The 25,658-nt window shown below is 39.5% G+C and overlaps 1 protein-coding gene across 2 annotated transcripts in view; it reads left to right on the top strand.

Moving 5' to 3' along the window:
* Nucleotides 1-25,658, top strand: part of LOC105283719 (protein artichoke) — an 82,547-nt gene that overhangs the window by 31,418 nt on the left and 25,471 nt on the right. The window contains exon 2 of one of the 2 annotated variants that reach the window (XM_026967968.1): nt 404-452. The exons of the other annotated variant lie outside the window; for it this stretch is intronic. The gene's annotated coding sequence lies outside the window, so the exon portion shown is untranslated. The remainder of the gene's footprint in view (nt 1-403; nt 453-25,658) is intronic. 2 annotated transcript variants of the gene reach the window in all.

Below are 25,658 nucleotides of genomic sequence, written 5' to 3'. Positions count from 1 at the left end.
TCAACCCGTAATCATATGAACGCTCGATCCTTTAGTTAACTCTCATTCCATTCATGATCAAAGGAAAACAGTGCCTCTGCCGTCATGTATTACTGTGATATTTTATTCAAGTGCATATTGTGATAGAAACATTTTTGTAATAATAATATATCTTAGTTTCAGAAGAATATTTCTCAGATTTGTAATAAACCATCCATCAATTCGGTTTTTCGCATTATTTTATATATAGTTCTATGTCTATTTTATATCTAATGCAGTATTTATGTATATTTATTTATAGGTATATTGTAATAATGGTTTAATATTCACGTGTGTTTCTACATTTGTTTTATATCTGATGTGTTACATGCAGTAATGTTTCATTTTCATGTGATATTACATGACATATTAATTTCGTTTTCAGATATTTCTCCTCTCAAGATTAGAGGAAATCTCGACGCAGCTCGAGCGAGGTGAGTTGACATACGCTGAAGTAGGCAGAGGACGAAAACTATATAGAAGCCATATACATACATACGTACTATATATATATATATATACAGAGTGTCCGGTACTCACGACTCAACGCTCGTGAGTGGATAAAGCGGACTGAACTGAGTGGAAAAGTCCTATACCATTTTGCAATTTTCACAATAGTTAACAAGTTATTAATTATTAAAAATTGTGCTATTAATCCGGCCTACCGCCGAATGCAAGCGCGCGGCGAGATGCGACCGCCTAGCGATCGAGTGCCTAGCGATCGCAGTGGCAATGGCTAGGCATGCCATTTGTAATAAACAACTTCTCGCGCCTAGCAACTTTGATCGCTAGGCGGTCGCATCTCGCCGCGCGCTTACATTCGGCGGTAGGCCGGACTAATACAGCGATTTTTAATAATTAATAACTCGTTAACTATTGTGAAAATTGCAAAATGGTATAGGACTTTTCCACTCAGTTCAGTCCTCTTTATCCACTCACAAGCGTTGAGTCGTGAGTTACCGGACACCCTGTATATAGCATTATGCTTTAAAGGGTTAACATCGTTGACATTGTTGATTCTGGCCACGTTGTTACAAACGCTCGTGCTGCACCTGCTGTTCGTTTCAACATCTTACACCATATCGAACACGCGTGATCGTAAAATTTGTTCGCGACATTTGGCATTTCGTCATTGTTGCTTCGATGAGAAAAATAAATTCTTAAGCCCGTTTTAGACTATGTGCAATATACATTTGTATACGCAATATGTACAAACTGAAAACATGGAGGAACATATCAGTTATATAGAAATAGCGTGATTATTAATAGGAACATATATGTATAACAAAACGAATAATACAGAGGCGAATAGCGAGGCGGTCACCATAATCTTGCACTAATCATAAACAAACAAAAGTTTGTTCTTTTTCGAGGTTCTTTCTGCACTAATGCACTAGGCAGCTAAAACAAACAGATGTACATATATACTTTTTGTATTAGTGCAGACAGTTCAGCTAAAAAGAACAGATCTCGAAACGTACAAACCATAGCGCATACCAGCAGACCAAAAATTGCTCAGAAATAGAGCACGTTTACAATACTTCGCGCAATTTACGAAACACATGCAATTTGTTTGCAATTTGTGTATAATATTCTGCAATATTTTTTGCTTGAAAACTTGCGTCAAATATTGCACAATATATTGCACGGTCTAAAACGAGCTTTAGTCAAACAGTAACTATAAATTTCAAATAAAGAAGTCATGGAATATCGTCGCGCAATATTTTGATGTGAAATTACATTTTATGTCGCAATCTACCGCTGTTTACAGCCCCATTAGAAGGGATAGTCAATTAAACGCATAAACGCTAGGTCGGAGCAAGCGGCTTTGGTCCCTTACGCTTATTACTTTGTTAGGTGTTGTTAAAACTCATATCAAGCCTCTCCCCCTCTATCTTTCTCTCTCTCTCTCTCTCTCTCTCTAACAGCCCTTTCCTGCGCGAGCGAGCGCTTAGAGCCCCTCATTCAAGAAACGGGCAGGCACTAATTATTTCTCGTCTCGGCCGGTTTTATCGGGTATTTCCGCGGCGGCACGGCTACACAGGCGTAGTTAACGAACTCCCTCCCATCAGATATCGCGTCTTCTATTAACGGCATATCGTTATATGCCGGCGAGCGTACAACCCTTCATTGACGATAAGACACCGGGCGAGAGGAGGCAACGCGTGCGCTCGCGCGCGCTTACCAGCAGAAACAGAAGCGGGAACGAGACTTTCTTCGTATTTCGCCCCGACGACGATGCAAAAACTTAATGCCCGCAAACTTCCTGCTCGTCAGCCTCCTCCGTTGCACTTTTTTCCGACGACTCGACCAATCGTCGTCGTTCTCGTTATTCTGCCCGTTCCCTCGTGGCGTCTCTGCGTGCATGTGTGTGTATGTGTGTACATGTGCGTCCTCGTACGTCCTCGTGCGCGCGTCCACGACCTCATCAATTTCGCGTCACAATGAGCTTCAAGTAATTTGCGGACGATCACTTTGAAAGGTAGCTCATCGATTTTCCGAGGAATTCGCGCGCTATCCATTGTGCATTCTCTTCGTTCCTCCTTTCTGGACACCGGCGGCCGCATTCAATGCATAATATTTCCAATATTGATAGATGCGCGCGATCAAGAATGCGGGCTTATCCTAAGGAAGTGCTGTGTAAGCCGTTCTGTATAGATATATACAGCCCCGAGCGTGACAATAATAAAATAATCCGCGCAATTTATGGAAGGCAGAGGCGAGCGCGTCTCTCCGCATTCGTCGGCGAAAAATTAGAGACGACAGTCTGTCAATTCGGTATTACGTGCATTTCCACCAGTCCTTTTTTCACGCGTCGATGACCGGATGCAATCGTACTTCCCTTACATTTCGTATCGTATTTCCGATGTGACACAAAGACGTATATTCCGAAAAAAATGATGGAAAAGAGATTCTCCCGTAGGCCGTGCGGTATTACGGTGCCGCGCAACAGCGAACGTTATTCCAGCATACTAAAACCCCGCGCGATTAAAATCCTACGGGGGGAATATTGTGCGGGATAACATTAATTAAAACGAGTAGATAAACATCCGTGTATTACGACGCAGTAATTAGACTGCGTCGTCCTCTTGCGCGTATTATTTGCAGCTCCTGCCACCACGCTCTTGGTCGCCATGGTCGCGTATGCAATTTGCTATCACGTATCAGTATCCGGTTTCTGGAAAAATCGGATATATCTGCTTTTTACATCACTATAAATTTCGCCGCTAGATGTGCGCGCTATCAAAATTTACCGCAGTTGCTTTTAGCAACGGCGCCAACAAATATACGGTGCACTATGTCGCGCAGCGAACAGACAATGCGACTGCATGTATCCGGAATGTATATATGCCTGTGCCCTACGATCCTTTTTCGGGCGAATCGGCACCTGAGTCCATATTAAAAAATTCTCATGAGCGCGCCGCTCGGACATTTATTATTCGGGAGCACGTACGTGCCGCGCGCGTGTTCAGCTCGCGATTGTCGAATGCGCAAGAGCGTACCACTCGCGCGCTTATCAGAATATCTTGGAAATTGCATACGCAGATCTAATTAGCATCCCGGCGTGGCGCACGGTTTAAACAATTTATTTGGTAGAGAGCCCGAGCACGGTGGCTCGGAGTCGCGGATGGCGGATCCTTACCGGCGGTTGTATGTATATTAACGCACTTTGGGGCAAAGTTGAAAGCGGAGCGAGTCGTGTATTTGAGGCATACCGGGGTACGGCCGACACGTTGTTATAATGAATTCAGTTCCGGCTTCGAGTTTACAGAGTACCTACCTACGCCTCTGAGTATCGTTGTTCGGCTCTACGCGGAAACGTGTCGTTACCGCTTGCGTTCCCGCCCCCGCTAAATCCTGTAATCTTGTACAATCTTATAAAAAAAAAAGGATTTATAAAGAAAATTATAAAGAAAAGGATGGTATAAACGTGAAACATTGTGGATTACGTCGAATGAGACTGTCGTTAGCAGAAGTCAGCTTGAAATTGATCAAAAGAACCGCGAACGTGAAAGGAGGAGCTCGTATATGCCGCTTTAGCTCTTTGTGCCTTATAAACGTACGTTATATAACGGCAGGGATTTCAATTTCTGAATAACGCTTCCGCTCCGCCGGAAATGCGAGGGATGATCTTGCAGTCTGATCGTGGTGCAGCCGGGTTAAGAGCAGATCAGGGGAGCGTTCAAAATGTCCGCACGGAACGCCGCATTAGCGACGTCTGAATGCGATGTATGCACGGCTCAATCTGCGCGTGCTGGAGAGACGTCCACGTCCGTTCGTATAGATCGCTCTATGTAGATCCATTTGTAGCATTCGGCTGTTCTCCAGCGACCGATGTCCCGGCCGGTGCGCTCCGGACACGTCTATATGGATAAATGCGCTTAAGGCTAGCGCAGCGGGTAAATTGCAGCCGATTTCATCCGCTCGAATTATCCGCGCGATCCGACCGAGCGAATGCTGAAAGCGGAAAACCCATCGAATGCCATCGGCGTTGCTCCTTATGCATCACGGTGATCGAACCCCACCGTAAAAAACGACTTTTCTACTTTATTTGGAGAGCGATCGACACAATCACAATTTTTAAATTAGTACCTCTAGTGCTCCCCGCCTCGTGATGGTATTATTTTGAATTCTGCTATAAATCGCTCTTCACGAGATTAATATTCAGTTTTACGTGTATGTACGTGCGCGTGTGTTACGCTATTTTACGACGAATGCACGGCGTAACAATATTTGCTCTCATAGTTTGTAATTTGAGTTCTGTTTGAGCACTTCTAATTGCTGCAATAACACGAGCTTCACTCTTTATACACGCGCACATTTTAAACGGGATTGAAACGAAAAACATTGTAAACGCGTTAAAACGCTTCCTCTGATTCCGAAACTTTTTTACGAGACACTCAATAAATATCTACATCTCTGTTGTTTCATATTTCTCGTACGAGCAAGGCATGTGCAGTGTCCTAGGAAACTGTTCGCATCTTTGACGTTTGCGCTTATATTGCAAATGGGAAAACTATCGCGCATTAGATTAAACATGTTAAAATAATAATGACGTAATAGAGATATTTCAATAATCTATTGTATCGAATGATTCTCTATACCGCGTTCCCACATTATCGACATATTTTGCATACATATACGTTATATTAGCAGAGACATATAATTTCCCTCGAGGCTAGTCATGTGCGGATAATATTGCACAAACTGCCCAAGTTATTTTCCCAATTTTCCAATGCCACACGTAACCTAGATGATATCAAGTTTCACCAACATTTCATCACGATAATATCATACAGACTTTCTAAATAACCAAATTATCTCATTTTAGAATTATCTCGTTACATGTACATTGTAAGAATATTAGAATAATGGTTTAAAGTAATGCTTCTCTCGATAATTGAAATGTTACGTTACGCGGATATACGGACATGAATTTGCACAATCGACAAAAGCGACGCGTTAACAACCTCACAATTCGAAATTTTCGTTTACGAAAATTGAGAACGAGCTATTCCGCACACACATAAATGCTTTATGGCTTCACACTTCGCGTTCGCGCGTTGGTTTCCAAAATAAGTCCAGAGTTTTTGCGTGGTACTAAAAAAAAACAAAATTTTCAACTTTTGCATTAATGAAAAAGTTGGGGATACTATTGTTATTACAAATACCTTCCAATTGTTTGTATAATACAAATTTACAGCTGTTTGGACTTTGTAACACCATCGTCCAAAGTTACAACAAAGTGGTACATAGAAATCACAAAGAAAATATAAATATAGATAAATAGAGATTATATGATTACATCACGATGAAAAGTTACAATCTTAATTACGTATAATGATAAATCGTTAACGGACCTCGAAAAACTCGTGAAACAAAACTTTTGAGAGGGATCTGAGTCGCTTGGGATCAGTTGTTTCATACTTTAGACCTCGAGATTCCGAGTAAATTCTATTTCCAATACAAATTATTATCCGTGTGAACGGATTATCATCTCATGGATGATTTGACCAGAGCGCACATATGACACTCCGTGGAAATTATTTTAATACGTTAAACATATTAGTGTAGGGGACTAATACTCGCGAATACAATAAAATAGAGCATAATTTATTTTCGTGAAACAAAATAACATGAATTCATTATTATTATTGAATTAACATTACAATTTATTAAAGAAATTCACTTATAGCTTAATGCTATTATTAATATTATTATTAATATTATTATGCTCTCAATTCCATTTCTCGTCATCGTACTTTGTTTTTCGTTGCATTCTATTGTTATGTACAAGCGAATAGACTAAAACATCAGAAATACGTGTGTGATAAATTGAGAGAGCAAGAGGTGTGAGAAAGAGGAAGAAAGAGATAGAGCAAGGTATAACAATAATGGCAGAATTATGTTCAATATTTTAGCTCATGTACACAATAAAGCGTTATCGCGGATATTATTAATTGATCGAATGAACGGTCCATTTAATGCAAGAAAAGAGTTTCCATTTGGAATGATAACTCACTATTCTGCGATAATGCATATCATTTCGCATGGTTACTTTGCATGAAATAATTTACATGTACAGACAACAATACCATCTCTTTCGAAGTGATATGTATATGTTCATTACGATGCATTTTATCTTGATCTTATTTAGAAAGCTCGATACACGTTAAACCGTTGAAACCGAATGTAGCATGCAAATTAGTTTTTGCAGCAAACCCTTTCATCTCGCGATATAAATTATTAGTTCAAGTCGTGATAAAACAATGGAAGAGGCAGAGGATAAATATCGAGCGCGGCACACTTATTAATTATAAATTAATAAGCACGTGCAACAAGGAAAAGAGCCCTATAATCAAACTCTACCATCACTGTTTTGGCGGAAGAGCGGGAGAGAAAAACGACATCGCGTTTTCTGCACTAATTAACTGTACGGCTACATTGAGTTTCCCTCGCTCTCGTTCGCATGCTTGCGCGGAAATTTCAGCTTCAATTTTCCGTCTGCGTTCGCGCGCAAAAGTAGCTGCCGGAAAGGAGAGACGATTAAGACATGGTTGGGAATTTAAACGCTGCGTCCACGCTGACGTAAAGTTTTTACCAGGTAATTCAGGAGTTTCGCCGTGAGTCTTCCGTCCCTCCGTTCATACATTACAAAAATAATTTTATATTATCCGCCCAAGGAAAGTGGTTAATGCGTTCCCGCTGCTGCTCAACTTGCAGCAAGTTTCAATTAAAACTGCTACTGTGAAATTATAACATCTTAGGTAGGCGTTGATGTAGACTTCTTCTGCATATGCATGAAGTACGCGTACGCTCAAGCTATTTATTCGTGTAAACTGAATTACACTTTGACAATAATTATCATATGCTCTTACATGCTCGCGCATAGATTCACTCTTGATATTAATTCTATATAACATTTGCCAGGGTGCAAACGCGAGCGATTTATTGATATGTACAAATCGATGGCGGCACGGAATCGTCTCCTAATATTTGAAAGAATACCGATGTTGCCCTACTGAAACTCTGTTATCCGTCAAATATTGATTTTCGGACGCGCCATGCGCTCTGCCCCGAGCTTTTCAATTGAACGGAGTTCCGTTCCGCGGCGGAGCGATCGATATCACCGGCGATCGCACGCCACGGAGTATTTTGTTAATATTTTCGTTGCAGCTCATCCACGAAGATAGAAACCGGGACGGCGGCTTTGGGCCGTATTGAATCGTCTGTCATAACCGTTCACCACTTCAATACGTTCCGACGCGCGACGGCTATAGTGTATAACGGCGCGATGAAAAAGAGCTTTGAGAGATTCGCGTGCGGCTTATCACCACGGGGAAATCTCCGCGAGCGCAATGCGGCCGAGAAACGCGATGTGCCTGAAAAATTCGCACTAAATATACGTGACAAACGTCGCGTGTATCTACACGAGAGAAATCTTCGACGATGTCCGCCGGCAATGCGCGCCAGCAACACTTTTAGACGGAACAGGAGAGAGGAACGTGCGTGCCCTGCGTCTCCGGAGGCAGATTATTCTCGGTTTGCGCGACGAGACGGCGCGGGCGGAGCCTGTCCCATTAGGCCACGAATGGCGCTAAAGCGTGGTTTCATTAACGCGAAATGTTCACGAAAATCGTTATGGTGACTGCTCGCGAGACAAGATCGCTAGAAAATTTCCGAAAATGGTCGCATCGCTGCATGATAACTTTCACGAATCAGGTTTTAGGTTTTCAAAATGCAAACAAGCGTAATTCTTTGCTACTGCTTGATAAATTCTTTTCTTTATTTTATTTCACTTTATTATATTATAATATAATATAATATAATAAAGTGAAATAATGATTTTATTATAATTAAATTTAATAGAATTTTAATTGGACAGTTATTCATAGAACACATCTTTTAAATATTAATATATTTTAAATGTTAAATATTAAAGTAAGAGGTTGAATAAAGTTTCGAGGAAATATATTTATCAAGGAAAAATTAATTCTAAAACTCCTATAAATTTCGCAGAGCAGCGAATTTTATCATAAATTATTGGAAAGCGGTATAAATTTTTCGCTTATAAAAAAAAGTATCCCCGATGCGTCGTTTCTATTCATAAAGGAAGAATCAATCTTGCGAACGTGACACCTGTAATATCTGCAGGCCAAATTTTTACTTGTCGTTTCGCATTTCCGAATCGACAATTCTTCGAAGTTGTGGAATCGCTATTGGCACGTTACGGTACCAGCGTTATCCGATGCGGAACGTTGCGCAACAGTTTTCGTCGCGTGCAAAATATAAAATATAGAGATGTCCGATATGCACCGGTTATGCAATGCATCAATCTGTCGCGTATATTTTCGAAATGATCGGGCAAAAGCCAGTGTTACAAGAATCGCCGATTGCGCGCGGCTGTGCGCATTTAAATATTAAAACACAATCACGTTGCGCGAGTGAGCATAGTTTCAAGATTCAGGAAACGTACCATCGAGAATGCAACGAGGTTGTTCACGTTAAAAAGAACTTTCAAAGAATAAATAACGAAATCAATAGTAATCCATGAATAATTCTACAAAATCATTGCTCGGTGATTATGTATTTTCACCTCTTTTTGACGAAGGAATTCCTCGGTCGCCAGGTATTATAACACGCGATAAACGCCACAGGAAGAGTATCTATGATTTATAAAAGCTGCGTGGACCACCTATCCAATTTTGTGCGGCACAGGTGGTGCATTTTTCAGTCGCGTATAACTCCGAAATGTGACGAACATGTCATACGGTTCCGCCACTCGAATTAATCCCCTTCCGCCGCGTTCTATGGAATTATTGGGAATTCTAAAAAAGAAGTACCCGTTCGGTCTGGAGTTGGTAATCTGGAGTAATACGCGTGGAATTGGAAATTTTGCCCGAATGCAGGAAAGAGGAAACAGATCGCGCCACGTACGTGTCCAAGATTCTTTTAATTCTCTTTCTGGCCTTGTCATGACAAATCGAAAAAAAAAAAACGGAAAAGACAAAGCAGTAATTGATATTTTTGTGGATTAAAGGGGAGATCAAAGGCTGTGCCTCTCTTTCGTCTCAAATGTGATGCCGACATTCACGTAATTGTTGCGCGATTTACGTTTTAAATACACAAACTATCACTGTAAAGTACACAAATTTATATGTATGCTTGTTTCTCTCTCTGTGAAGTACATTCACGATTGCACACTTTCTCTCTTGTAGACATTGATTTTCGACGTTTCCCACGTTTCCCACATTGGCTAGAAAACAAGAATTTCAAACAATAAAACTATTCGATGAAATTTATAATTGTTTTTGCTATTTTTTAGATGTCAACATAAAGAATGTCTGTCTTTTCTTCTCGTTTCACAGTTTTGGAGTAATAACGGAATAATAACGGGGAAAATAGAAGAAATAAAAGAAAATAGAAGAAAAAAATATTCGATGAAATTTATAATTTTATTTTTGCTCTTTTTTAGATGTTAATATAAAAGATGTCTGTTTTCTCGTCTCATTTTACAGTTGAGGTAATAACAGGGAAAATGGAAGAATGTGAAAACATTGTTTCGCATATATTTGACCAATCTCATTCTGCGTGACGTAAATCAACGTGAAAAGAATCAGTTGCCTGCAAGAGAAATGCATCATCAAGTAAACTAAACCAAAAGATTTCTACAAATATTTAGCAAGCTTGTATTCCACCTCTAATCTACAACTCTTCTATTGATAGGACCTCATGCTCAGAATAATTCGGTAATTCACTGCGCGAATGAGCTACTCATCGCGAACAGTTTCTCAGGATCATTGGCAAGTTCAGCGTCAAAGGACATAATCCCGTCCCTCAACATCGGGATTTAGTCCATCTCTATCACTCTCGGCAGAGTCTGCGAGAGCACGTCATACCACGAGGAAACGGCGGTTGCTCGGTGATTCCCCGGGGTGCAATAATTTATTTCCTTTGCAATTCCGTCAGTACAATGCAAGAAATATTACTCAACCTTTATAACCGTGTATCCTCTCTCGCGAAACACAAATCGCGCGCGCACTTAATTCATCCCCGTTTGTAATCCACCGGCCAGCGGAATCAAGAGAGACAGAGAGAGACACAATGCATGGCATGTACCTACATACGCAGTAGTACATAGTTGTACAGTTTGCCGGACCGAAGTTTTGAGGATACCGCGACCATGGCTGTCTTTCTCTTTCACAAGTGTTCTCTGGAGAGTTATTCGACCCATCGCTCTCTTGTCGGTTGTCGCCGGTTTCCGTGCAGGTGAAGAAGGGAGACAGGGAGAGAAAGAGAGAGAGAGAGAGAGAGAGAGGAAGTGAGGAAGAAGAGACTAGATGAGAGGCATATTGCCGCGCCAACTTGGTCAAACTTTACATAAGTCACTTGCTAGTGGCCTATTAATGCCAACAGTGCTCCGCGACACCGGGACACTTTGTCCTTCCCAAAGCACCCGGGGGGCAGACCCGCTACGAAGCACCCCTCCGCGGGCGACCGCCCGCGGAAGACCAGTATAATAACTCAGTGCTCCCCCGATGGCTGGCCCGGTGGAACAAACGAGCGGAAGGCCAAAGTATCCTCGATCAACGTGCTCGGGATTCCCGCGGAAAAGTTGCGAGAAGGTATGAAATAAGATCGAAGGCAAGAAACGACCCTCTTAGCTTCTTCTACAGTAAACTCCGACTTCCATTCGTCGTCGTGGGGACGGTGGGAGGGTGGCAACCGAGGGTAAAAACACGGCGTTCGGGAAAAGGTATCGGAATGAGAAGCGTAGCCATTCGTGACGATCAGGACCCGCGATGCGTGGAATACTAATCGAACCGCTCTCACCTATGCCCGTGGAATTAAATTGCGTTTTTACAGGGAGGATGAGGACGAGCGAAGAAAATAAAAAGTACAGCCACAGCTTCCTCGAGCTCCGAGGTGGAAAACGTCAATGGCTTCATTTGCGAGAGGTGCGTTCGGGGGCGCCAGTCGATTTATCGACATGTTTTGCTTGAACCGACAGTTAAGCTTGATTCGTGACAGTTTATTTGCGCAACGGCTGTAATTAAAGTAAAGTGTCAGCTCCCCGTACCTTCCGCCGCACGAACGACGTTTGCCACGACGGAAATGGAAATCTGTTCTATCATTGTTTATCCACGTATATTGCTCGTGTAAATTTGTTGATTTTACTTGACAATTCTGGTTTACTAATTTATGACTTTAGATCATCATACCATTATGAGAAGTAATTAGTAATTTTATTTGCTTTCTTTTAGAAAGAAAAATCCGTCATATTTGTTCTCTGAGTAATATTGCTTTACTTCAACACATGAGAATTTATTTAAAGTAAATAGTGCTCTGGATAATCCACAAAGAATATTGAAATTGAATTAAATATTCGAGCGCATTTACAAGATAATTAAAATAATTTGTTGTCTGTTAATTTACGAACTTTAAATTAATAAAACATCAGACAATCATCTGTGCCGTTAATATATTGTCAAGCACAGAAACTTTAGTAACACTTTAGTAAATTCTCATTCAGCAAAGAACTAAATATTATTATAATTTACTTTAGTATTATTGCATTTAGTATTATTTATTTAGTGTTATTATGTGGTATTAAATTATTCTCTAATTACCGCGATATCAAAGAGAAAGACCGTTTATGTCTTCTGTACTTTTAACGTGAGAGAATTAATATATTTTCGTATTAAAGTAATTCTTTTTCCCTCTGTTTTTTCCATTCTAAATCATCAGAGAATATTAAAAATTTAAAATGTCTACCGTTGCGTTTTGTTGCTTTGACATTTTAATCGCCACATAACTTTTGTGATCGTGTTCATTTGTTTCATTTTGTTTGAATTAGTAGGAAACAGGAGGAAAGAGAAAAGCATTTCGGAAAAAATTGTACTGGTTACGATTCACATCTCACGTACATATATAATATTGTAGTCCATTGCTTAGTGTTTTTAAAATTATTTTTCCTTTCTTCTTGCGTATAAGAAGAACGATGAATTATTAATATAGCCAACATAATAATAATTACTTTTTTAATAATATTCAATAACTGGAATTCAATAAAGGAAATTGCTACTGTCACTGTTTAAACAAGTGAATGGAAATTATTTATACGATAATCGTCGTTTAATTAATTTCGTTCAATGCTTGTTCAGAAATTTTAAAACTGCAGCAATTTAATTTTATTTATAAGAGCATATTTATTTAAAAAATATAAAGGTGCTCTCTATTTCTAAAGTAAATATAACGAAAAAGAATTCTGCTTTTTATAATTTTGATAACGAGACATACCTGACAATTAATCACCAATGAGTTTCTCGATTAAATCACAAAATAATCTATATATATATAAGCCAAATACCACTCACTCACTCACTGACTCATCAACGTGCAGCCCGAACCACTGCACCTATCGATTTGAAATTTTAAGGGTATATTCCTACTATCACGTAGGTGCTCACTAAGGGAGGGTTTTCCGAAATTCCACCCCTAACGGGTGAGAAGGGATAAAATGTGTTTTTATTTAATTCTACACATAAATATCGCGGGCGAAGCCGTGACGGGGGATGCTAGTAAAATATATAAAGAAAAATCAAAATACATATAAATGTGCATATACATGTCTTTCATATTCTCTACTATTAGCTGCTATGAATACTATTAAAATATAGCAAACTGTTGTTTTAACACGTTGCTTCAACAATGGAGCAAAAGATTTTTACTTTGGTTTCCTATTATTCGTTCCTATTATTTTTTAGTGAGAATATATAAGAAAAAAATTATTAATATAAAAAAGGTTGTGTGGATACGTAACAAAACTTGTAATTGTTTGCTTAAGCAATTAATTTAAACAAAAATAAATTTACGGATATAAATATAAAAATTTCTTATATAATAGTTTTGTCTTCTTTAATACGAATTTCTCTTTCCATTTTAATAAGAGAATGTAATTTTATTCTCGAATTACAAACGCATATACTGCGCATCAGTACTGATATACATTTTAACAAAATATTAGTTATGGAGTTCCCCAAAATTCTCTATAATTCAGCTTTTACAACTAATTCGTAGGGCTTCACAAATGCAATTCATAAGAGAAATGAAATAGAATTTGCACCGAACATCACCATGTACATATAGTTGTAGTACGGGGCAAGGAATTAACAGCAAATATTACCTACTGAATATCACGGCAATTCATTAATTAATTATGTCTGAATCAATTATATATCGTGCGATGCCACTACGAGTCGCATGTAATCGATACAATTACAATGCGAGGGCAAAGTTTGGTCGGAAAATTATAAAATAATTCAACGCATAATGCAGACTATACTAATGGAATTATTTCAGCTCGAATAACTTTGTTTATTTTATTTGCGCGGCCGTACGGAAGCGTCAATGAGAAGCCTGGCGACTTGCGAGGAGCTCGAGTGATTGATGTGGCCACTCCAAATAACATATTACCCGACGAATGAGCTTTCTGATCAACCAGAGCCGAGCAATTCGTTCAATGACTCTGATTCGCGGAGGATGAATATAAAAGCACATTGTAGAACATAAGTTCTGAATGCCAACGATCTTCTGCATGGCAATGCAAATAAATTACTTTTATTCACCATCATATATTCCTTCGTTTTTACTCAAGTAAGCAACATATTGTTAATTTTTTTCTCGTAAATTTTCGAGTAAATGAGAAAGGAGCTCTCGTGCAACACGTTCTGTTATATTTCCGCTTTGATGTGAATTGTATTACGCAACTGAAAAACGTGAGAATAATATACCACGTGTCGCATATGTCACGCCGTTTTTCGCCGTTCTCTCCGATTTTTCGTGCCGACCGTTCTGCACAGCATAGAACAATTTGCGAGCTGGGAGGCATCATTACGCATCGCAGGAACAATACAGTCCCTAGAGGGTATTTTCATTGCTCGCTGTCCGTATGTCATTCGTGCGTATGAAAACGAAAGGTCGGCAGCAAATTATGTACTCATTTTCAGCTGCGTGGAGAAGAAGTCATAGAGCAGAACGAAATCGTGAAGGACCTCTCGGTTAATATGGAGACCGTTTATGTACAAGATAAAATATAAACAAAAAGAATATTTCAAAATAGATGGATCGGTTAATGGAATGTTTCATAAAAGGACATTTTATTAAAAATAAATATAATCTGTAGATTCACGCATTCTTTGATATATTACATTTAGTATACTATATTTGATGTACACGCATTTGGACTATTAAAAACTTGATTAAAATTAAAATCCTACTAATTAAAACTAATTAAAAACCTACTTTCTCGAATAAAGATTTTCTCTCTAAATTAATGCTCACTTGTTTGTCATATAATAGCCAGGTATTATTTCTATAATGAGATATAATAATGATAATGAAATATAAAAAAATATAAAAAGTTCGCATTGACTAAAATCACCATAATACCAGTTTATTACCATGCAAGATGTTACTCTTAAAAATTTACTTCTGTATATTACATGTTCATACTTATATAATACAACATTCATGTAATACGTGTTTTATTTTTTTACGCTTGAACGACTTTTACATGTATTATATGTAGTACGGGTTTTGTAAAATCCAATTTGAGCATTCAGTTACCGGAAATTTGTCCTGAAAGTAAGGCTATTTTCGTACAGATATCTGTAACGTCTGTAGAATTCGGGACACAATTCGACTGGCTGTACCGAGCAGAGATTGTACACATTGTAAAAGGCGGTAAGCAATTTCGTGAAATTCCGTTCTGCCGTGATACATCAGTATCCCGGTACACAGTGAGAATCAATGTTAGCCGTTTCGGAAAGCCCTCTGAAACTGTAAATTCCGTTAAAATAATGCTCTGAATAGTATGCAATTTATTTATGATGCTACGCGAGAAAATATTTGCAACACATTTCCAAATATGCGAGATTACATAGGATAGATTGTCTCTTTGTCTATCTCAGCAAAAACATTCCACGTGTTTTGAAACATAAAATTCATGTAAAATTTACGTGTATTTTGTTTCTCGCCAAATACAAGAATCATACAGTATAAACATTTGTTGGAATCATCATATTGCCATTGTGCGCATTTGTAGAAACACGAATTTCTAATAAAAAACTTTGTAAAAAACATTTCTTTTTTGTTAAAAAAATGGTACTTTATATACCTACAATTCGACAAAAATATTATAATTTATGCTGTTATATGTTGCATCACTTAAGTATTGGTTATTTTTCAGTACTCGCAAAGGAAGCCGACGTCGCTTCGAATGGGTAATCAATCGCAGCTTCCTTACAATTTCCGCGCAGCTTTTCTCAGTTAAGTTATTGGAAAGGAAGACGTAGCTTTCACTGTGAATTATTCGTGGAATTTCTGACGGCGCTCTTTCAGAAAATTGAATTTCCAGAATTCTTTGCCCAAAGAAGAGTGTAAATTATAACGCGCGTTAAATGCAAAAAAAACAAAAACAGTTTTTTATACTCAGTTTGTAGAACGTAAATTTAACGTGTAAATGTGATACGTGTAAGACGCATCAATCATTTTTTAAGGAAATAAAAAAACTGTTTTTAAATGCGATATTCTCCTCTTTCGGTTTTACCGTAGATAAATTAGAAAATCTCCTTGAGTTATGTGTGTATTATTTTAAGGCTCGGATGTCCGCGCGTTAAAATGATGGTTTCGTGTAAAAAATCGGCACTAACGACTCGTTTAGCAGTTCGTCGGTAGGGAGAGGCAGCGAGGTGAGAGACGAGGCAGAGCCGAAAGAGCGAGCAGCCTCATTTGTCTTCGGCGCAGCCGGTGGTGAGCCGGTTTAGAGTACGAATATCCGAGCCCTATTTGTCATATTAATGAATAGAAAGTAAAAATGGCGACACGTACAAATACTCCTTGATTGTCACGAATTTCTCGAACGTCTGCCCCGCAAAGGCGCAACCACCATAACCGGAAAAAAGACTCCTCTTTGCGCGGAATTTCATAAAACGTTACCAGCGTGAAACCTCGATTTCTTGAGCGCAATGTGCTGGATTATTGCTGCATTGAATTTCTTTTTCGTTTTTGAACGTCGTTGTCGCTTATTTATTAATATCATAAAAAAATAAATAAAAAGCTGATTGCCTATACATATCAGTTTCCTTTCTTTTAAAAATCGCAGATGTGATTTTTCTTTTTAATATAATTATTATTTTTTTCAATAGATTATTTGCACACAAAGGAATATGCTATCAAATACTTGATACGAACGATAAGTATTATCCAACTATTCAGCTTCAACTACAGATCGTAAAACCAGTCATGGACGAGACACGGAAGTATTATGTCCGTTCATGGTCGTAAGCTGCGCCGGTTAGCGACGTGACGAGGCCGTTGCGAAAATTTGGAAATAGTGGCAGCGTTGCGGCCGTTGGCCAAACAGCAATAAAGTAACGCGATATATGCCTGGACGGCTACAACTTACTGCAATTGCTGACGCTAACGGAATCGTAATGAGAGACTCCGACGATTGGCGTGACCGGCGTAGCAAAGTCGTCTCCCTTTTCTCCCCCCCCCCTCCTCTCTCTCTTTCTCTCGCTTTCTCTTTCCTTTACGGACGCGTTGCTCCACTGCAGTTTTGGAGTTGGAAATCAGCAGCGATGGCGGCGGCAGCGGCGCAAACAGAACCTCGAGTAAATTGCTCAGCGAACCGAAAACATACCGGCAAATTTATGCCGTTGTTGGAGGACATTTCAGATAACGCGGTGACTGAAAACGCGGAAACTGCACGCGAGGAATACTTACGATTACGCGGACGCAAGCCCCGCGACTATTTAGTACGCGTGAACTTCCGCCCTCGGGTCGGGTAGAAGTCGTGCAGCGTTTTTAAGAAGGTATAGGATGACGCGGAACTGCACGACGCACGAGCTGCGGAACGTCCAAGGGAAATGTTTCACCTAACTCTTTGCTATTGTTTTTTTCTATTCAATGTTTCTTCCCGTTTATGAATCGTAAATGGTGATTGCGTCAAAATCAAAATGTCAAGATACGCGCTCGCAGCTAGTCCATAAGCTTTGTACGAGGCATAATCAGAGTTACTCCAAACTCAGCGAGATAACGTAATTAGCGATGATATACATGGCTCCATGTTCAGTTTTTATGAACAAGCACGACGAAGCTTTTTGCAGCTCTCATCACGATCATAACCGAATGACCAATGCACAAGGGAGCGTTACGCTGATTGCAGCTGCGCCAATTTAACGCGATGTGTCTTCTATAATTATGGGCATTACGAGTGGTGACTGTCGTTAGTATTATGAGGCCATGTATCACTACGAATTCATTAAAAGTTGGACAATTTTACAATATCTATTCTACCATCAAATCCAAAGATGGAAACCTGTCGCGATGCGAATAATAAAAAAATACATAATTGTAATATATAACAAAGTATTGTATTAGAAATTATAATATATTATAAATAGGTTAATCTACAATATTTTTTACATATATACATAATTATAATATATACATAAATTATAATTATAAGTTAATCTACATCCATATTATAATATTAATTCAAATGTAATTGTAAATGTATAACAAATCCATTATTAATTCTATTTAATTAAAAGTAGCAGAAAAGCTTTATTCATTCGTCTGTCAAGTTTCTTTTTATTTGCACAATATAATTGATGGGCAATTGAAAATCATGGCTTACTATTTGTATGCGTGTCTTGCATCAACGGTGATTAAATCAAATTGCGAACGTCTTATAGTCCACGGCACAATAGTGTCGTCATCTTTTTTCCTCTTTTCGAGCCTCCCTCGCGACCCTGATGCTGCGGCAGTAAGAAAAGTTCGTTTCGTCTTTTCTACATCGTTATTGTGAAGGATAAGCGTCGCGACAGCCTCCAGGTTGTCATTACAGGATAGCAATACGCGATTTCATTACCCGTCCATCCACTTCGGTATTACATATTGTGTTCCTTACGTTATGCAGATGCACCTCTGTATGACAAGATCAACAAAAAGCTGGAAATCTGTTGCACTAACCGCGGAAATTCCGGAAACATAATTACCTCGCGCTATCAACGAAATTCCTAAAATACTGTGGAAACGTGCAATCGGTAGAAAAGTCACGAAAGTAAGGGGACGTGTTTGATATTTGCCACACGCTTCCCGAAGAAAGCGTCGTAGTTTTTCGCAGAATCCCATGAAAATTTTGCAGTTTGCCCCTTCTCAGAAAAAAATTTTCAACCAAAATAAGCCTTCGATAAATGGGAAACCGCATAATCTTAAGTAAATATCTGAAATATTTTTTATAATTAAATCAATTCTATGATTAGAAATAATATAGGTATTTTATTAAAATAGTAATATATATATATATATATATATATATATATAATATTTAAAATTTTATGATAAAATGTAAAAATTATCGTTAATTAATTAATGATGGGAATTGCTAGGCAATTTGATGTTACGATATAATTATATTAATTTACATTTGACAGAATAGTATTCCATGTTTTACTTTATTATTGTCACGATATATTTGATGTCCATAAAATAACACGATGGAGTATAAAAAACAAATTTTATAAATATCCGAGAGCCACTTATGTGCTTCTTCAAAAGAAATATAACACATAAATAAATTTAACTGGCATTTTAATTAATCGTACAAATGTGGACACTCGTGACTGCGAACAGAGAATGAGAGAGAAAGAGTGAACGCAGCATAATACATCGGAGTAATCCGTTTAAGGCGCTTTCAGCAATCGTCTCGGAAAATATCCATCATTTCACGTCTACACGAACAACTCGGGATTATTCTCACACGCTCCGACGGCTTGCTCGTGCCGAGAACGAAGTGCATTCTACGCGTATTGTGCGAGCCAGCGACTTGTGTCGTGCGCATTCCACGCAAGAATTCCGGCGGGAACGACGACGACGGCAACCGCCGCCGAGTCATGAATTTAACATAAGAAAGTAGATAAAGGATCCCGAAGAGGGAACATGCCTGTGCTGCGCGCCGACGGTCGCCAGGCAAAACGGGTGCGAATTCGAAATACGAGATGGGCGAGACAAGGTGTAGGCGAACGCTGGATATTTCTGTATGGGGAATACCCGCGTACGCTCCAGAGGTATACCAGAGAAGATTATTTATCGCGGCGAATGTCTTTGGCAGTAACGATCGAACACTATCAGCGATCGATGTGTCTTGAACCTGCAGCAAACTCGCACTCGTTCATCAGGCTTTGCGTAGCTCGTCGCGCTCTTGAGTCTGCGATCATTTTCATCCATAAAAAGCACAAAATCTTACAATGTCTTTAGTCTTTAGTGAATTATTCGATTTGATTCTGTTCATAGTTGTTCAAATGTGTGTGGTTGTTTAAAAAGCAGGGTGAGTCACTTTTTACCAGATGATAAGAATCAAGATATCTAGATAGGAAAAGTTTTAATAATGCCGCGAGTAGATGGATCCACGTTTTGATGTATTTACAAAAATGCAGAGAGAGATGTAGAGACGGAGAACCTACGATATATTATCAATAATATATATGCTTTTTATAATAAACAAAAGGAGAATATCTATACTATATCTGTATACTATATATTATATCATGATATAGATTCTCAACAATTATTTTTATTAGATGACAATGTAGAATGCCAATATAATGTCTGTATACTTGTAAGTTAATTTATACCGTAACAGTACATGCACACATTATTACAAAAAATTATTAAAAAAAGAAAAATATGGGAAGAGATTCAATGATATATTTACGTAATAATCGTTACATATAAAACTATATTAACTATATTAAAGGAAAATTAAAAAAAATGGTGTCGATTAGATTAATAAGGATTCTTTTTTTTAAAGTTCTCATTTCTGTATACGCGTTATTACAGTTATCGGTTTTGCAAATTATGTAAAGCCCGTTTTAAACTATGCAATATATTGCGCTAGATTTAATGCAATTTCTTGAGCAATTTTTTCCTACAAGAATTGCTTGCCGTTGAATTGTATTGTGTTTTATGCTGTACATTTTATTTGACTCAAGATTTGCGCAATATGTACAAACTGAAAACATGGAGAAACGTATTAGTTATATAGGAATAACGTGCTTATTAATAGGAACATATATAACAAAACGAATTATACCGATGCGAGTAGCGAGACGATAATCATGATCTCGCACTAATCATGAACAAACAAGTAACAAAAGTTTGTTCTTTTTCGAAGTTTTTTCTGCACTAGTGTAGGCAGCTAAAATGAACAGATGTATATACTTCTTGTATTAATGCAGACAGTTCAAAAGAATAGATCTCGAAACGAACAAACCATGGCGCATATGCCAGCAGACAAAAAATTATTCAGGAATAGAGCACGTTTTCAATATCTTGCGCAACATATGCAATTTGTTTGCAATTTATTCTGCGATATCATACACACTTCTTGCTTTAAAAATGGCGTCAAATCTTGCGCAAAATATTGCATAGTCTAAAACGGACTTAACATGACACTTGGAGCCATTCGAAAACCGCCAAGTACGACGATTCCAATTTGACATTGCGCTCGAGATGTCGAACATAACGACAGCATAAAAGTCCGTCGAGTGCGAGCTTAGCTCATGAAGGTTCCATCGACGACGTACGGCGATGACAAGTACGACGTCTATTCTTCGTGCATCGACGGGCTATAGGTTCGCGGAATCATACCCACCCCCGGTGACAGCCGAATAGGCGGATTATTAAGATATCGAAAAGCCTGTCTCCGATCAAGTCAAGAGAGCGTCGGAGAGAGTGAGAAAAAGCGACGAGAGAAGGAAAGAACGAGTTGGATGGATGAGGGGGAGTTCAATAAATTTTCAATGCCTGGCAACTGGTGGACAGGGAAGGGGGTACGCTGGGTCGGATCTTCTTCTGGCGGTGGATGGAACTGGTAACCCTGAAGAACCGAAGCGCGGACTCACCCCTGATTACCATCGTATTAGGTTTTCGATGAGACCTTTTCTCCCCTCTCTCCGTTCCCGTCTCGTCTCGCAGAAAATTCTCTCCTCTTCGTCGGAGTCGTAATGAAACCCCCTTTGCTCACTGACGTACAAGGGCTTATGTTCTACGACAGGTCTCGTTCGCCAACAAAATATTCCATCTTCGATCTCGCTATTTCTCACCTCGACAGCCTCGACCGACGTTTCCGCGTCTGAGGATGCGTCAGACGAGGGATATGTGTTTCTCGTGTATGTGTCAAAGAAAAGGTGGAAGGATCATTGATGTTGAATTACGTTGAAAGGGACATTACGCATTTCAGATGCGATCATAATAATCGTAAATAAGTAATAAGGCGATACGACGATGAATGAAAGAATGAATGAATGAAAAAATGAACGCGCGCTGTATCACGAGTATTCTCTCATCTCCTTCACGTACGTACGTCATTCGTTCTATGCACTTTGAATATATTCCTCGCGAGGTAATAGGAACAGGGTGAATGACAGCAGCTCTAAAAGTATCAGAAGTGGAGACGCGCGACATAAAGTGAGTACGAATATAAAGAAAGCTTATCGTATAGCGGCGCAGTATTTTTCGGATTAGATCTCCCGCTTCACTGTCGGATTGGATCTCGCACGGCACTAAAATTTAGAGTGAGGAACGTGAGTAGACGCTGCGAAACGTGACACCATACGTTTACTTGCATCTAAGGAACCCGATAGAAAGCATTTCAGACGTCTCACGTGAGCAAAAGCCTTCGAAAGCCTTGCAAAAATTGCTCCTCGATGAAAAATCATTATGTTAGATCGACTGTTATATATATATGTATATGAATTATATGTTTTATAATTATACTTATGCATTTTACAAAAGCTTTGTAAATTGTACAACTTGAGTTTTAGGGAAAATAAAGGAAAAATATTCCATTATTTTAATTAATATGGGCGATATGATAAATATGTGATATATTTCAGCTATTATATTAAAGCTATTATATTATTATATTACTTTGCCATATCATAAAAGTTGTGAACGTTATTAAAAAGACACTTCATAAAATTAAATTAAATTAAAAGATGTCTAAGTGTAACGTGAAAAATTTAACGAGATAGCTCAAAAGCGCCTGAACACGATATACTTTTGTGAAATATTCACTTTCCAAGTGTAGAATTTAATATTTTTGTTTAATGCACGACGCTGGAAGTTTTCTGTGCTCTCTGGATTCGGTACGCCAGATGCTTTTTAAGTTATGACGTCCAAACATCGCTGAGGATTTATAACACTCACAATGTCGTTGCCAAGCAGGAATATAAACGGCGAGCAAAGCGCCTCGGGGACTGGTTAGAACATCACGTGCGAATTTGTGAAGATATCTTGTCCAACGCACGTTTCGACATTGACACTACGCTCTCGCGCAAAACGCACATTTCTTCTGCAAAGAGACGTTTTACACCGTGCCATGAAAATCTCAACTCCATTTTTATCAATCTCGACAGTCAATTCTGCCTCTGTACGAGAGATCATACATGCTTTCCTTATTAAGGGAATCGCACTGACTGACAGAAACAATCGGAGGTTCGCAATGACTCATAACGATAACTCATTGTGATTAATTGCACTTGATGCGTCTTTTCGGTACATCTTTAAGTATTGTATTATATTGTATTGTACTTTATTTATCCCCTCGGGGTTTAAAGGCGCTTTTCTAGGGAGCGTTCCCCAACCCTGTACATTTCTTTCCTAATAACTAACCGTTCTCTTATCGAGGACGTGTGTCTTGCGACACTCGCCCTCCCTTTATCCACACACACACCGCTCGCTTGGACTTCCGTTTCTTTGGCTTGTTTCTTCATTCTTTTCATTTCTCCCCTATTACTTTCCCCTGCAGAATCTTACCCCCTCTCTCTCCCTCTCTCCCTCTCCCTCTCCCTCTTCCTCTCTCTCTCCCTCTCCCTCTCTCCCTCTCTCCCTCTCCTTCTCATACATGCTCCCATGTTTCCTCTTCTCTCCCACACAATCTACATCTCTTTTCCTCCTCTTCTCTCCAATACTGCCCCCTTCTCACCTCATTCCTCAACCTCCATTTCGCCACCCTTTTCCATCTGTTTTCCCCCACCCTTTCTTCATATATCTTGGTATCCCTTCCCCTTTTATATACTTATACCATACATTATACTTCGATTCTTTTATCTTCTGCCATCTCTCCCTTCTTCCTATTTCCTCTCCCTCTTTCATCAGTTCCTTCACCAATGTCTCCCCCTCCTCCCTCTTTTTCCTTATTTCCAATGCATCCCATCCCCTTTTTTTGAAAAATTCTTCTCTTCCTCTTTCCCAATTCGATATTTCCTCCCCTCTCTCTGCTCTCTTTCTTATCTCCTCCCAGCATCTTCTCGCTATCTCACTTCCTTTTCCTTCCTCCATTCTTCTTTCCCATCCCCATGCTCTTAATCCTGCTCTCTCCCTTAATTTTTCTCTCTTCATTTCCTCCCTCGGTACATCTTTAAGTATCAAGCTGGACAGAGAAAACTGAATTCTTCCTAATCCTCCAAATCCGAAATGAAGCAAGCTGTCATACTGAAAGTGACAACAGAATGAATAAACATACAAGTGCCGTTTTATTTATGACAGCATACGATACTGTCGTTACAATACTACTTCATCGTATCCTGAGTTTGTCAGGAACATATCGCGAATGGCAGCTCGTGACGACGGTCTCATGGATCCTCCGTACATGCTGTCGTAAGAAGCTATGAGAACCTAACGATCGACATAGCAGAAGTATGTGAGTAACATCGGAGGGTTAATGACGCTCGTCCGCATTCGTAGCTCGGCTCGAAGTTTGCGCAACCGATGGGAGTAACGATTTCGCGAATGCAAGCCCGTTACGGAGTGCAACGTAGATTGGAACCGACATAAATGATACCGCACCGTCGTAAGCCGCGCGCGGTGAATTTAGCGGGTACCTTGGCTCGGCCCTGGGGAACGCTATTACGTTAGCGTAACTGTGACGTAACGAAGTCGCGTAGCGTTACTTCGTTTTGATGTTCATTGAATTTCAATGACTCCCTCGCTCGAGACGACTGAAAATTCCCTATCAACTTTCCTACCACTCGTCTTGCCGAACGTTTACTTAATGTAAGGTTTCGCTTTACGAGATATTTACGAGTTCTTCTTTCGACAGTGCGTTACCGTACGCGCGGAGGAGAGATTGGCTCATGAGAGCGCGTTGTAGCAAGCCATATCCTTGACAAAGACCGAGAAATGCGCAGTTTCTCGAGAACGCTATGGGGACATGACACACTGGCAATTGCGTAGCACTTGCCAGTCGCGATTGTAAAAGGGCGATTAATCTTAACAAACGAAGCGAGGCGTGACAATTACACGCGCGAATCAGCCGAGGCACGCGAAGCGTAGCCACACGCAATCTCCTTATCTACTACCGGATCGAAGCTAGTAAGGGCACGATCGCGGGGTGACCTCGCCACACGCACAGACCCTTATTAATGCACCCATGATTGATTTACCGATCGCTCGTGATGTCAATTCGATGACGTGGGACATTGGGGCTTCATCACTGGCGACGGCCGTGCAGGCTTCCGGACGGCGCGAGTCGTGCCTGATGTATCCATTGTTACACGCTGACATGACCTACACGCGTGCTGCAAATTGCAATACATCAGCGTGGATGTGCGCGACATATACGTCGAACGAGAGGGTGATGCTAGGAACGCAAGACCCGTCACTTACGAGACGATGTAATTTCGGTATGAGCCACTGTTTCGCCGACCTTCTCTAACGAGAGCGTCTTCTGACAAATGGTCCGATAACGTGTTCATTGAACAAGTTCAGATACGTCTTTATTTAGAATTTAGAGCAACAGAGCTTGCGTGCTGCGTCACAGTTCTTCCATTTTTCATGCAACGATAATTTCAATTCTATTTATCACGAGTTATTGTTATTGCAGTCCATTAAATATTATTTATTAGAACCATTAATAATTCGATTAACGTAAATTCGATTAATAAATTCGAGAATATGTTTCATGATGGAATAAAAGGAATAAATGATGAGCACACGGCCGTGCAATTAGTCTCTAGTTAATAAAATTGACATAAGATATTTGTGTGATTTCCGCGCACGAGAATTCA

This window comes from Ooceraea biroi, chromosome 2 (genome assembly GCF_003672135.1).
Source record: "Ooceraea biroi isolate clonal line C1 chromosome 2, Obir_v5.4, whole genome shotgun sequence".
In the NCBI taxonomy this organism is placed as follows: domain Eukaryota; kingdom Metazoa; phylum Arthropoda; class Insecta; order Hymenoptera; family Formicidae; genus Ooceraea; species Ooceraea biroi.
Note: the sequence above shows the minus strand (reverse complement) of the source record. Positions and strands in the feature narration are given on the sequence as shown.